Genomic DNA, 11462 nt, shown 5'->3' with positions numbered 1-11462 from the left:
AGATAGAGGAGAAGGAGGGAAGTTGCCATTCTTACAACTGTGGTATTACTTGATCATTCAATGTATACAAAATTGACGTGTATCGACCAGCTAAACTGGCGCAGCTTTCACCAACGACAAGAAGCACCTCGGCTCCGAGATGAACAACCTGAGACGGTGTTCGTAAGGAAAAGATATTCTGTCCATGATGTTAAATCAATGTACATTGGCAATGAAAGCAAGACAGCATGCTGTTCATCCTGGCCAGGAGCACCAGAATATAGCACAACTTCCACTCTCTTATGTTACAAATGGTAAGATAGGTAGAATCCTAAATAGCCAGGGATCATTTCAGTCTTCAGGCCACCTAGGGCCAGCTAGCAATATTTAAGAAATGTTTTGACCTGTTAAATGTTATCTCGGCCTGAGAGCACCAACTATTTGTAATACTCCTTGCGAGTGTGGCAAAAGCTGTGTGGGCCAACCTATAAAGGTTGTTGCAGATTGGTGTGTTCGCTATTTTTCCTTACTTGTTATTTCATCTCCTCTCACCCCATGTTGCTGTGGAAGGGGTGGGGGGAGGAGGGGAGTTGCATTGGTACAATTAACCTGCTATTCACCCTGTAGATATTATTCACTATCTTAGAAGTTAGACACAAAACAAGGAGATATATTTACCATGAATTTGAAATTATTCCAAAAGTTGATGTTTGTGGGAAAGTGTAAGAAATAATACTGTGGTCATGAATAGTTTAAGAACAGTGATAAAAAGTGAACAGACAGCACAGTTAAAATGCTTGAAAAATACTTGAAGAACACTAAACACCTGAAAAAAAAAAACACTCGAAAAACGCTGAACATGACAGAAGAGACACTGACAATTAAAAACGGAGCACTGTGCACTTTCACTAAAACTAGGAAGGACCAGCACTGGGATATAGACTGTTGATGAAAAGAAGGGTGTGTATAGTGAGAGATAGGAAAGTTGTGCTGATGAGAACTGAGGACTGGTAAGAGGTGGTGATGCTACACAGATGGCAGTGGGGCACAACGAGAGAGGCCTACTTCGTACTGGAATCTATAAATTCGAAGGGTAAAGGGGGCAGCAGGGATGGTAGAAAGGAGGAGGTGTGGAATGGTGAGAGGAAGAGAAGTCTGATCAAGTCGGAAGTGTCTGCTGAGATCACGTTTCGCCACATTTTGTGACAGTGCTTTTGAGGTGAACTCATTATGATGATGAGGCGAACTAGTGAGCGAAAATTTTGTGTAAAACTGTGTGGAAACAGTGCACTGAATAGAAGTTGATAGAGACACCAACTAGAGACACAAAACAGGACGAAAAATTTTGCAGCTGACACGACGAAAAAGAGCATAAAAACCGGCGTACAATAATGCAGTTCATTTAGCGAAGTAATTTTAAGAAATAAAAAGTGGAACCACAGAAGATTACACATTGGTGTCGAAACATGTCTGGGTAAATATAAAAATAAACTAACTGTGTTTGCAGTATAAAAACGGGGATTACCGTTACCGATGCCATTTCAGCAATTATGGTTACGAAAAATAATAAATCACTTAAGAAGGCTATGTGAGTGTTTCTGCTAGAAAAAGCAGATAGGCAGTTATTTGCACATCACTTAGTGAACTGACATCACTTAGTTACATTAAGATGGACGTAGCGGACTTGCAGGCAAAGTTTAAGCACATCTTGAGAATCATGTGCCTAGTAAGAGGATTAAAGATGTAAAAGATCCACCATAGTTTAATAACGATATTAAAAAAAAAAATTGAAAAAGCAGAGCTTGTTGCACTCTCGGTTTAAGACAGAACGCGCAAATGACTAAAAGCAAAGGTTAATAGAGATTCATGCGTCTGTGATATGATCTATGCGTGAAGCATACAACTACTACCGCCACCATACTTCATTAAAAGAGAACCCGAGAAAATTTTGGTCCTATGTAAAATCACTAAGTGGATCTAAGACTTCTCTATCCAGTCACTTGTTGACCAGTCTGATGTGGCATTTGAAAACAGCAAAACGGAAACCCAAGTTTTAAATTTCACGCTAAAGAAATCGTTCACAGAGAAGAATCGTACAAACATTTGACCATCGGACAGACTCCCGTAAGGACGACATAGTACTAAGCATCCATGGCGTGGATAAACAACTGAAAGATTTGAAAGCAAATAACTCACCAGGTCCGGAGGGACTCCCTGTTCGATTTTACAAAGAGTTCGGCATGGCATTGGCCTCTTACCTAGCCTACATTTATCATGAATCTCTCGCCCAGCTCAAAGTCCCAAGCGACTGGAAAAAAGCCCTGGTGACTCCATCATATAAGAAGGTAAAAGAACGGACATGTAAAATTACAGACTCACATCCCTCATTTCGGTTTGCTGCAGAACCCTTTAACATGTTCTCAGTTCGAATATAATTAACTTTCTTGAGATGAGAGCCTTATGTCCACAAATCAACATGGTTTTAGAAAGCATCGCTCGTGCGAAACGCAGCTTGCCCTTTTCTCATATGATAAACTGCGAAAAGTGGATGGCAGTTTGCATAGTTCTAGATTTCCGGAAAGCATTTGATACGGTGTCCAATTGCAAGCTGTTAACGGGTACTAGCATTCTCAGACATGTGAATAGCTCTAAGACTTCTTAAGTTATGGATTCCAGTATGTTGTCCTCGATGGTGAGTGTTCATCAGAAAGAAGGGTATCGTCAGGAGTGCGCAGGAAAGTGTGATATGACCGATATTATTCTCTATATACATAAATGATTTGGCGGAGAGGGTAGACAGCAGCCTGCAGTTGTTTTCTGATGATGCTGTGGTGTACAGTAAGGTAGCCGAAGTTGAACGACTGTAGGAGGATATAAGACAAACAATTTTTCTACTATGTGTGATGAATGGCAGCTAGCCCTAAATGTAGGAAAATGTAAGCTAACGGGAATCAGCAGGGGAAAAAACACCGTGCTCTTCGGATACCGCATTACCAGTAGCCTGCTTGACGCACACAGAGGTTAAATGTGTGAGCGTAACATTGCAAAGCAGTATGAAATGGAATGGGCATGTGAAGATAGTGGTAGGAAACGCAAACGGTCGACTTCAGTTTATTGGGAGAATTCTAGAAAAGTGTGTTTCATCTGTAAAGGAATCCGCATAAAGGACGCTAGGGCAACCTATTCTTGAGTACAGTTCGAGTGTTTGTTATCGTACCAGGTCGGAGTAAAGGAAAATACCGAAGCAATTCACATGCGGGCTGCTAGATTTGTTACTGATACGTTCGAGCAAGACGCGTTATGGAGATGCTTAGGGAAGTTAAATGAGAACGCCTGAAGGGAAGGCGACGTTCTTTTCGAGGAACACTATCGACAAAATTTAGAGAACCAGCATTTGAAGCTGACTGCAGAATGATTTTGTTGCCTCCAACATTCGTTGCGTGTAACAATCACGAAGATAAGGAACGAGAAATTAGGACACATACGGGGGCTGATAGTCGTTTTTCTCTCGTTCTGTTTGTGCGTAGTACAGGAAATGAAATGACAACTAGTGGTACAAGTATCCTCCTACACACGCCGTATGTTGGATTGCAGGGTAGCGATATACACTCCTGGAAATGGAAAAAAGAACACATTGACACCGGTGTGTCAGACCCACTATACTTGCTCCGGACACTGCGAGAGGGCTGTACAAGCAATGATCACACGCACGGCACAGCGGACACACCAGGAACCGCGGTGTTGGCCGTCGAATGGCTCTAGCTGCGCAGCATTTGTGCACCGCCGCCGTCAGTGTCAGCCAGTTTGCCGTGGCATACGGAGCTCCATCGCAGTCTTTAACACTGGTAGCATGCCGCGACAGCGTGGACGTGAACCGTATGTGCAGTTGACGGACTTTGAGCGAGGGCGTATAGTGGGCATGCGGGAGGCCGGGTGGACGTACCGCCGAATTGCTCAACACGTGGGGCGTGAGGTCTCCACAGTACATCGATGTTGTCGCCAGTGGTCGGCGGAAGGTGCACGTGCCCGTCGACCTGGGACCGGACCGCAGCGACGCACGGATGCACGCCAAGACCGTAGGATCCTACGCAGCGCCGTAGGGGACCGCACCGCCACTTCCCAGCAAATTAGGGACACTGTTGCTCCTGGGGTATCGGCGAGGACCATTCGCAACCGTCTCCATGAAGCTGGGCTACGGTCCCGCACACCGTTAGGCCGTCTTCCGCTCACGCCCCAACATCGTGCAGCCCGCCTCCAGTGGTGTCGCGACAGGCGTGAATGGAGGGACGAATGGAGACGTGTCGTCTTCAGCGATGAGAGTCGCTTCTGCCTTGGTGCCAATGATGGTCGTATGCGTGTTTGGCGCCGTGCAGGTGAGCGCCACAATCAGGACTGCATACGACCGAGGCACACAGGGCCAACACCCGGCATCATGGTGTGGGGAGCGATCTCCTACACTGGCCGTACACCACTGGTGATCGTCGAGGGGACACTGAATAGTGCACGGTACATCCAAACCGTCATCGAACCCATCGTTCTACCATTCCTAGACCGGCAAGGGAACTTGCTGTTCCAACAGGACAATGCACGTCCGCATGTATCCCGTGCCACCCAACGTGCTCTAAAAGGTGTAAGTCAACTACCCAGGCCAGCAAGATCTCCGGATCTGTCCCCCATTGAGCATGTTTGGGACTGGATGAAGCGTCGTCTCACGCGGTCTGCACGTCCAGCACGAACGCTGGTCCAACTGAGGCGCCAGGTGGAAATGGCATGGCAAGCCGTTCCACAGGACTACATCCAGCATCTCTACGATCGTCTCCATGGGAGAATAGCAGCCTGCATTGCTGCGAAAGGTGGATATACACTGTACTAGTGCCGACATTGTGCATGCTCTGTTGCCTGTGTCTATGTGCCTGTGGTTCTGTCAGTGTGATCATGTGATGTATCTGACCCCAGGAATGTGTCAATAAAGTTTCCCCTTCCTGGGACAATGAATTCACGGTGTTCTTATTTCAATTTCCAGGAGTGTAGATGCAGGTGTAGATCCTTGTCGGAGAAAGCAAGTGGATGCGAAAAGTGAGGCCCAAAGCACGGCGTTCGAAGATCTGGAGGGACTTATAGAACTTAGTTGATAACTAGCTACGAACGGGGCGGCTCAGGAAATTAAGTAAAGAATAGTGGACGGGAGTAGCTCCTATGTTTGGTCAGTTCGTAGTTGTAGTAGTTTTCGTCTGTTGTGGGCTTTCTGTTGTATGGTTAGCAGTTGACGTTTCCACGTTAGTCCAAGGTATTTTAGTGTGGTAGTTAGCTGTATCGGATATGGTAAGGTAGAAATCGTGGAAACAGAAGACGTGTGTGGTGTGTCCTATTTCCTGGGTTTTTGGTGGGGTTAATCTGAAGAAGTCATTGGTTACACCAGGAGGTTAACTGACTGAGATGCATTTAAAAGGATCGTTGTGATTTCTGGAACGCAGGATAGAGGGCGAGGAAAGTGGTGTCATCAATCAGCGTACTGAACGAGGTGGACATCCGAGGAGATGGCTTGGGAATATCAGCGGAGTATGAGAGGTAAAGGAGAGGGGAGAAAAAATAACCTTGGGGTACTCCTTCTGTGGTATGGAAAATACGGGAATTGGTGTCATTAACAATGAAATAGGAAAGGTTGCAATAAGGCGGACTCAGTTGACTGAAAGAGCGTAAGTCTGAAGATTGGGAAGGAGACTGGAGTGCCATACGTGAATTTACAGGCGTTGAGCTGTTGGACAGGAGACTGGTAAGGTTCAGGAGTTGATCGCCTGTGGGGAAGGAGTGACAGAAGCCACGCTGAGTAATAAGAAGCTTATGATATTGGGGCAGATGGTAGGGATGTGTCAGGAGAGGGTGGATTCAAAGATCTTAATAAACAATGGAGTGAAACAGATGGGGCGGTATGAGGAGGTATCAGTGTGTGTGTGTGGGGGGGGGGCAGTTGTTTAGTTCGGAAAAAGCAGGATTTTGGAGGTTTTCCGCAGGTCGGGATAGTAGGCAGTGGAGAGGATAGTGGTGTACAGGATTGCAAGGGTGATGAGAAAGGAGAGAGGGCATTTTTTGAGCTGTCAGTAGGTAATATGGTCGTGACAATGAGATGTAAAGACCATAATATCTATCTACACCTCAAGGAATGCCCTGTGTGTGATGTGCTTATTTTATGTTCTGTGCTGGGATTGGGGTTTTTAAATCTATTACAGGGCTATTACAAATGATTGAAGCGATTTCATAAATTCACTGTAGCTCCATTCATTGACATATGGCCACGACACACTACAGATACGTAGAAAAACTCATAAAGTTTTGTTCGGCTGAAGCCGCATTTCAGGTTTCTGCCGCCAGAGCGCTCGAGAGCGCAGTGAGACAAATAGCGACAGGAGCCGAGAAAGCGTATGTCGTGCTTGAAATGCACTCACATCAGTCAGTCATAACAGTGCAACGACACTTCACGACGAAGTTCAACAAAGATCCACCAACTGCTAACTCCATTCGGCGATGGTATGCGCAGTTTAAAGCTTCTGGATGCCTCTGTAAGGGGAAATCAACGTGTCGGCCTGCAGTGAGCGAAGAAACGGTTGAACGCGTGCGGGCAAGTTTCACGCGTAGCCCGCGGAAAATTGGCTCATGCCACAACTGGAGACCGACAGCGCCGATTCATCTTTCAACAGGATGGTGCTCCACCGCACTTCCATCATGATGTTCGGCATTTCTTAAACAGGAGATTGGAAAACCGATGGATCGGTCGTGGTGGAGATCATGATTAGCAATTCATGTCATGGCCTCCACGCTCTCCCGACTTAACCCCATGCGATTTCTTTCTGTGGGGTTATGTGAAAGATTCAGTGTTTAAACCTCCTCTACCAAGAAACGTGCCATAACTGCGAGCTCGCATCAACGATGCTTTCGAACTCATTGATGGGGACATGCTGCGCCGAGTGTGGGAGGAACTTGATTATCGGCATGATGTCTGCCGAATCACTAAAGGAGCACATATCGAACATTTGTGAATGCCTAAAAAAACGTTTTGAGTTTTTGTATGTGTGTGCAAAGCATTGTGAAAATATCTCAAATAATAAAGTTATTGTAGAGCTGTGAAATCGCTTCAATCATTTGTAATAACCCTGTATGTTGTTCAAGTACCATAAACTGGGAGTCAGAGATGGGACTGTGGTATCTGTACGTTTGTAGACAGTATGGAACTGAGGATTGTCAAAGTGAGAGAAGATGTCCGACATGTAGGATGCGAACTGATTGGCTTTCCTCAGATCGTAAGATAAGGGATGGTTGTTTGAAGGAACTCGTAAGGAGGGATGGAATGGGTACCAATAAGTCTGTGGAATGCTTTCCACTATTTAGAAGAATTATCTGGGAGCTCAGTATTAAGTATGGTGCATATTTGATGATAGTCTCTTCCTTTTTTTGGCACTGAGTAAATTTCTGATGAGCCACTGTATTTTCTGGTGGTGTGAGTGTATCCCAGTCCCGAGTTCATAGGAAGGAGCAATGCAAATGATGGGATTCTTGGAGAAGGAGTATGGCATGTGATGAGAGAGTGGGGTGATGAGCATAAATGGCTTTAGCAGGGATATTGGAGGAGATAGCATCTGACAAGGTCTTATGCAGGAAGGCTGTGACATGAAGGACATTATTGGGTTGATGGAAGGTTGGGAAGTGGATAGAAGGTGGGGGAGGGGAGCTACCCATCTGAGTATCCAAGAATTTCCAGTAAATATTCCATTTGGTACAGGAGTAGTCATGGACAACTTTTGGATGGAGATTGTAATGAAATGAATGGGGCTGGGCAGTGTTTGTGTTACAGTGAGCAGGACAGGAACATGATCAATTCCATTTGGATCCAGGACTCCTACAGTGAAGCATCCAGAGAGGCTGGGAGATGCTAAGACATCATCTAAGATGCTGTTGCTTTCAGAACAGGTGTGCTGTGGAATGGGGACCATGTCACCTTTGGGGAACTCTGTAAACTGACGCCACCTCTGGAGTTCTGCAGGTATCTACTATGTATGGATGTTGGGATCTCTGAAGAAAAGGTTGAGCAAAGTTTGTGACCTAATGGAGATGTATCTTTGATGGTCAATTATTACACCATCTCTGGCTACGGGGAGAGGATCATCTGTGTGGTGGAGGTCATAGGGAGAGGTAAGTGTGGTTTGTTGTGGTTTTGGAGTAACGTTTTCTTGAGGATGTATGTGTGTTTGATCAGGGCTTGCATAAAAAGGGACTTTTTGTTTGCTAGAAAGTGGATGTTGCTGAATAGGATGTTGCTGTCGCGCCATGATGAGAGGCTAGAAAGCGGGTCGCGTGGGTTATGGGTGGAGAGGCTTATGTGAGGGTGTCAAGATGGGTTAAGACAAAATTGGTCTGGTTTCAGGAGTATGTAGCTTAGGTGTTGAGATGGAATACTGAAGGGGCAGCAAGGTAGATTTGCTGAAGGGTGTGTGGTTGTCGGAAGGGATGGTTATTTACAGGACAATGGTGGGGAAACGGATGAAGTCGTCAGCAGGGGGGGGGGGTTGTAGTTTGGCATCACCGTTGCCTTAAATACAACACTCGCAAGACGAGTGGGACTCGAACACAGCTTAATAAGTGAATACAAAATCTTGTTTGAGCAAGCGAGAATTCCTATTCATGCATAGAACTATTGGGCCTAGAAGGTAGCAGTTGAGACTAAACTATGCTTAACAAAGACACCTGCTATGCACTTAGCAATGCACGGAAGCCTGCAATTGATAAAAAATGTACAAAGAAAGACTTCTTCTGGTTCATCGCCCGATACGAGGGATGCTGCTGCAAGCGTCAGTCGACATAGCACAAATATAAACTGTGGACAAAGAGGCCGCCACCTCAGTACCCGACATTTCCGTGACGTTATCATGACGTAATCCAGACAATATGATGCCCTCCTCTGGGGAGAAAAGTGAGAGCCCCGAGAGTTTCGTGACAGCCAGACTACGATGGTGGAAATTGGCACCGAAAGTTTGCTATTTTATTCGTATGTGACACGACAGTTAAACCGAGAACATGTTATCTTTTCACTGTAGAACTAAACTCCTCCCTAACAGGCCATGAAGGCCCAACGGTACCGATCGACCGCCGTGTCATCCTCTCAGCTCAAAGGCGTCACTGGATGCGGATACAGAGGGGCATGCGGTCAGCACATCGCTCTCCCGGCTGTATGTCAGTTTCCGAGACCGGGGCCGCTACTTCTCAATCAAGTAGCTCCTCAGTTTGCTTCACAAGGGCTGAGTGCAGCCCGCTTGCCAACAGCGCTCGGTAGACCGGATGGTCACCCATCCAAGTACTAGCCCAGCCCGATAGCGCTTAACTTCGGTGATCTGACGGGAACGGGTGTTACCTCTGCGTCAAGGCCGTTGGCATCTTCCCACTGTATGTGTCTTTAATTCCTTGGATTACACTGCCATCTACATCTTCATGCCATTGATTATTGGTATCTTCTACCTTTTTGACGCTCCTGCGCCGTGTTTCACATGACATTTTACAGAACGAAATTGTATATGTAGTTTATAAGATTGTGGTTCGTCGAAGGAAAAATGGTAAAAAAGAGTGAAAAGTTAGCATAAGCCAGGAATTCGAGGAGGACGACATGAAAGACTGGACAGGCTGATGACTGAAACAGTGGGTCAGGGACGACGAACGAACCTGGTACTTTGCTGGACGCCCGGTGTTCAGTATCCTGGTGAAAAGGAGAGCGCGTGAATTCACAATGGCAGGCAGGCAGCAGGGGCGAAACGAGCAGTGCGCCAGCGCGGTGGGTGACCCCGCGCCGCCCTGCTCGGCGCGGCAGCCACGCGCCCCTGATCAAAGCGCTGCGATGAGATCGCGCCCGGCCGCCGGCCCATCGACTCCGGCGCCAATCGCGCAGTCTCTGATCTGACGTTTCGCGTCGATTCCCTTTCCACCTGTCTGCTGGCGTCCTTTGAAGAGCAACAGCAACACAAATTGGAGCCCTAGGAAATATAATCCTCACGTCGCAATTTTGTTACGTATAGTATTGCGATGAGCAGAGCGAAACCCCCTGTATTATACAGATTTTTTTGTATTCGTATTCTCCTGTACGCTGTGTTACTTCCAGTGTCGTAATCGCGCAGTAGTAATAACTCAATCTACCCGCCATATGCAGCCCTCTGTCTGAAGTTTCCACTTTCAGAGCATCGGAACAAAAACTCTAATTTTTGTTGCCTGCTCCAATGTTATTCTTTCGACGCTTAAATTTTACATATACCTTTGTGTCACCCGCGATAATATGGATGTGAAACGACAAATATTATTCCAGCTAGTGCAGTACCTCAGAAATTTCCATTTTTCTTGTAGCTCATACAGATTTATAGATCAATAGTATAGAGAAAGAAAAAAATAATAATCCGGTGAGTCAGAGCACGATAGTATACAGAGAATGGAGTAAAATATGCCAAAGAATCTTGGGTCGGAACTCCACAGCTATCACTGTGCAGATACAGCCCGAAAACGACAATGAATCGGCTGCGAGCGGGAGGTACTGTGTGTGTATGTGTACATTTAAGTCAACTCGTTCCAGTTAACACAGATATTCTAAAGTGCACAGATATTACATAAATTAGCTGAACAGTCGCAGCTAGGCAGGCCTTAAATTTCTACCCGCAAGTGGTTATGTTAGATGCGAATCGTCTGTGTTGCCTGCTGGGTAAAATTTAACTGTTAAATGAACTACTAAACTCCTCCCGGACAGGTCATGAAGGCCCAACGGTCCCGACCGGCCGAGCACACCGCTCTCCCGGCTGTATGTCAGTTTCCGAGACTGGAGCCGCTACTTCTCAATCAAGTAGCTCCTCAGTTTGTCTCACAAGGGTTGAGTGCACCCTACTTGCCAACAGCGCTCGGCAGACCGGATGGTCACCCATCCAAGGGCTAGCCTAGCCCGACAGCACTTAACTTCGGTGATCTGACGGGAACCGGTGTTACCACTGCGACAAGGCCGTTGGCATTAAATTAACTACGGATTGGCACTAATTTCTTTTACGTCAGGCAGTAGGCACATTGCTTGTTACGGTATCTATCACTTGCACGTCTTCGGACACTTCTTCTTCTAGACGTTTATAATTTAGAGCATTTACAGAGAATCTTTCTCCACCCACCCAGTCTACATGTTCTTTTCATTTTCTCCTATTTTCCTTTATTTTATCGTTTAGATTATTTATTCTTAAATGTTTCCCTCTTTATCTCTTTTTCGATCCTCCCTTGTACATCCTTCCACTCTTCTTAGAAACCTAATTTCTAGAGTCCGTATTCTACTTTCCTGGTGTCTTGCTGTTGTACATGATTAACTTCCGTAAGTGAGAGTTGGTACTGCACTGTTTCATAGAACTTCGGCTGAGTTTCTTTCCTGGTTTTACTCTGCATACTTTTGACCATGGTCCCACATATGAAGGTAAATTCAATTT

General features: G+C 46.0%; 1 pseudogene; it reads right to left on the bottom strand.

Moving 5' to 3' along the window:
* Window positions 1-10886: 10886 nt before the first annotated feature.
* Window positions 10887-11004, bottom strand: LOC126163507 (5S ribosomal RNA; annotated as a pseudogene).
* Between the last annotated feature and the right edge of the window lie 458 nt (window positions 11005-11462).

Source organism: Schistocerca cancellata, chromosome 2 (assembly GCF_023864275.1).
Source record: "Schistocerca cancellata isolate TAMUIC-IGC-003103 chromosome 2, iqSchCanc2.1, whole genome shotgun sequence".
NCBI lineage: Eukaryota > Metazoa > Arthropoda > Insecta > Orthoptera > Acrididae > Schistocerca > Schistocerca cancellata.
This window is presented reverse-complemented; position numbering and strand designations above follow the sequence as displayed.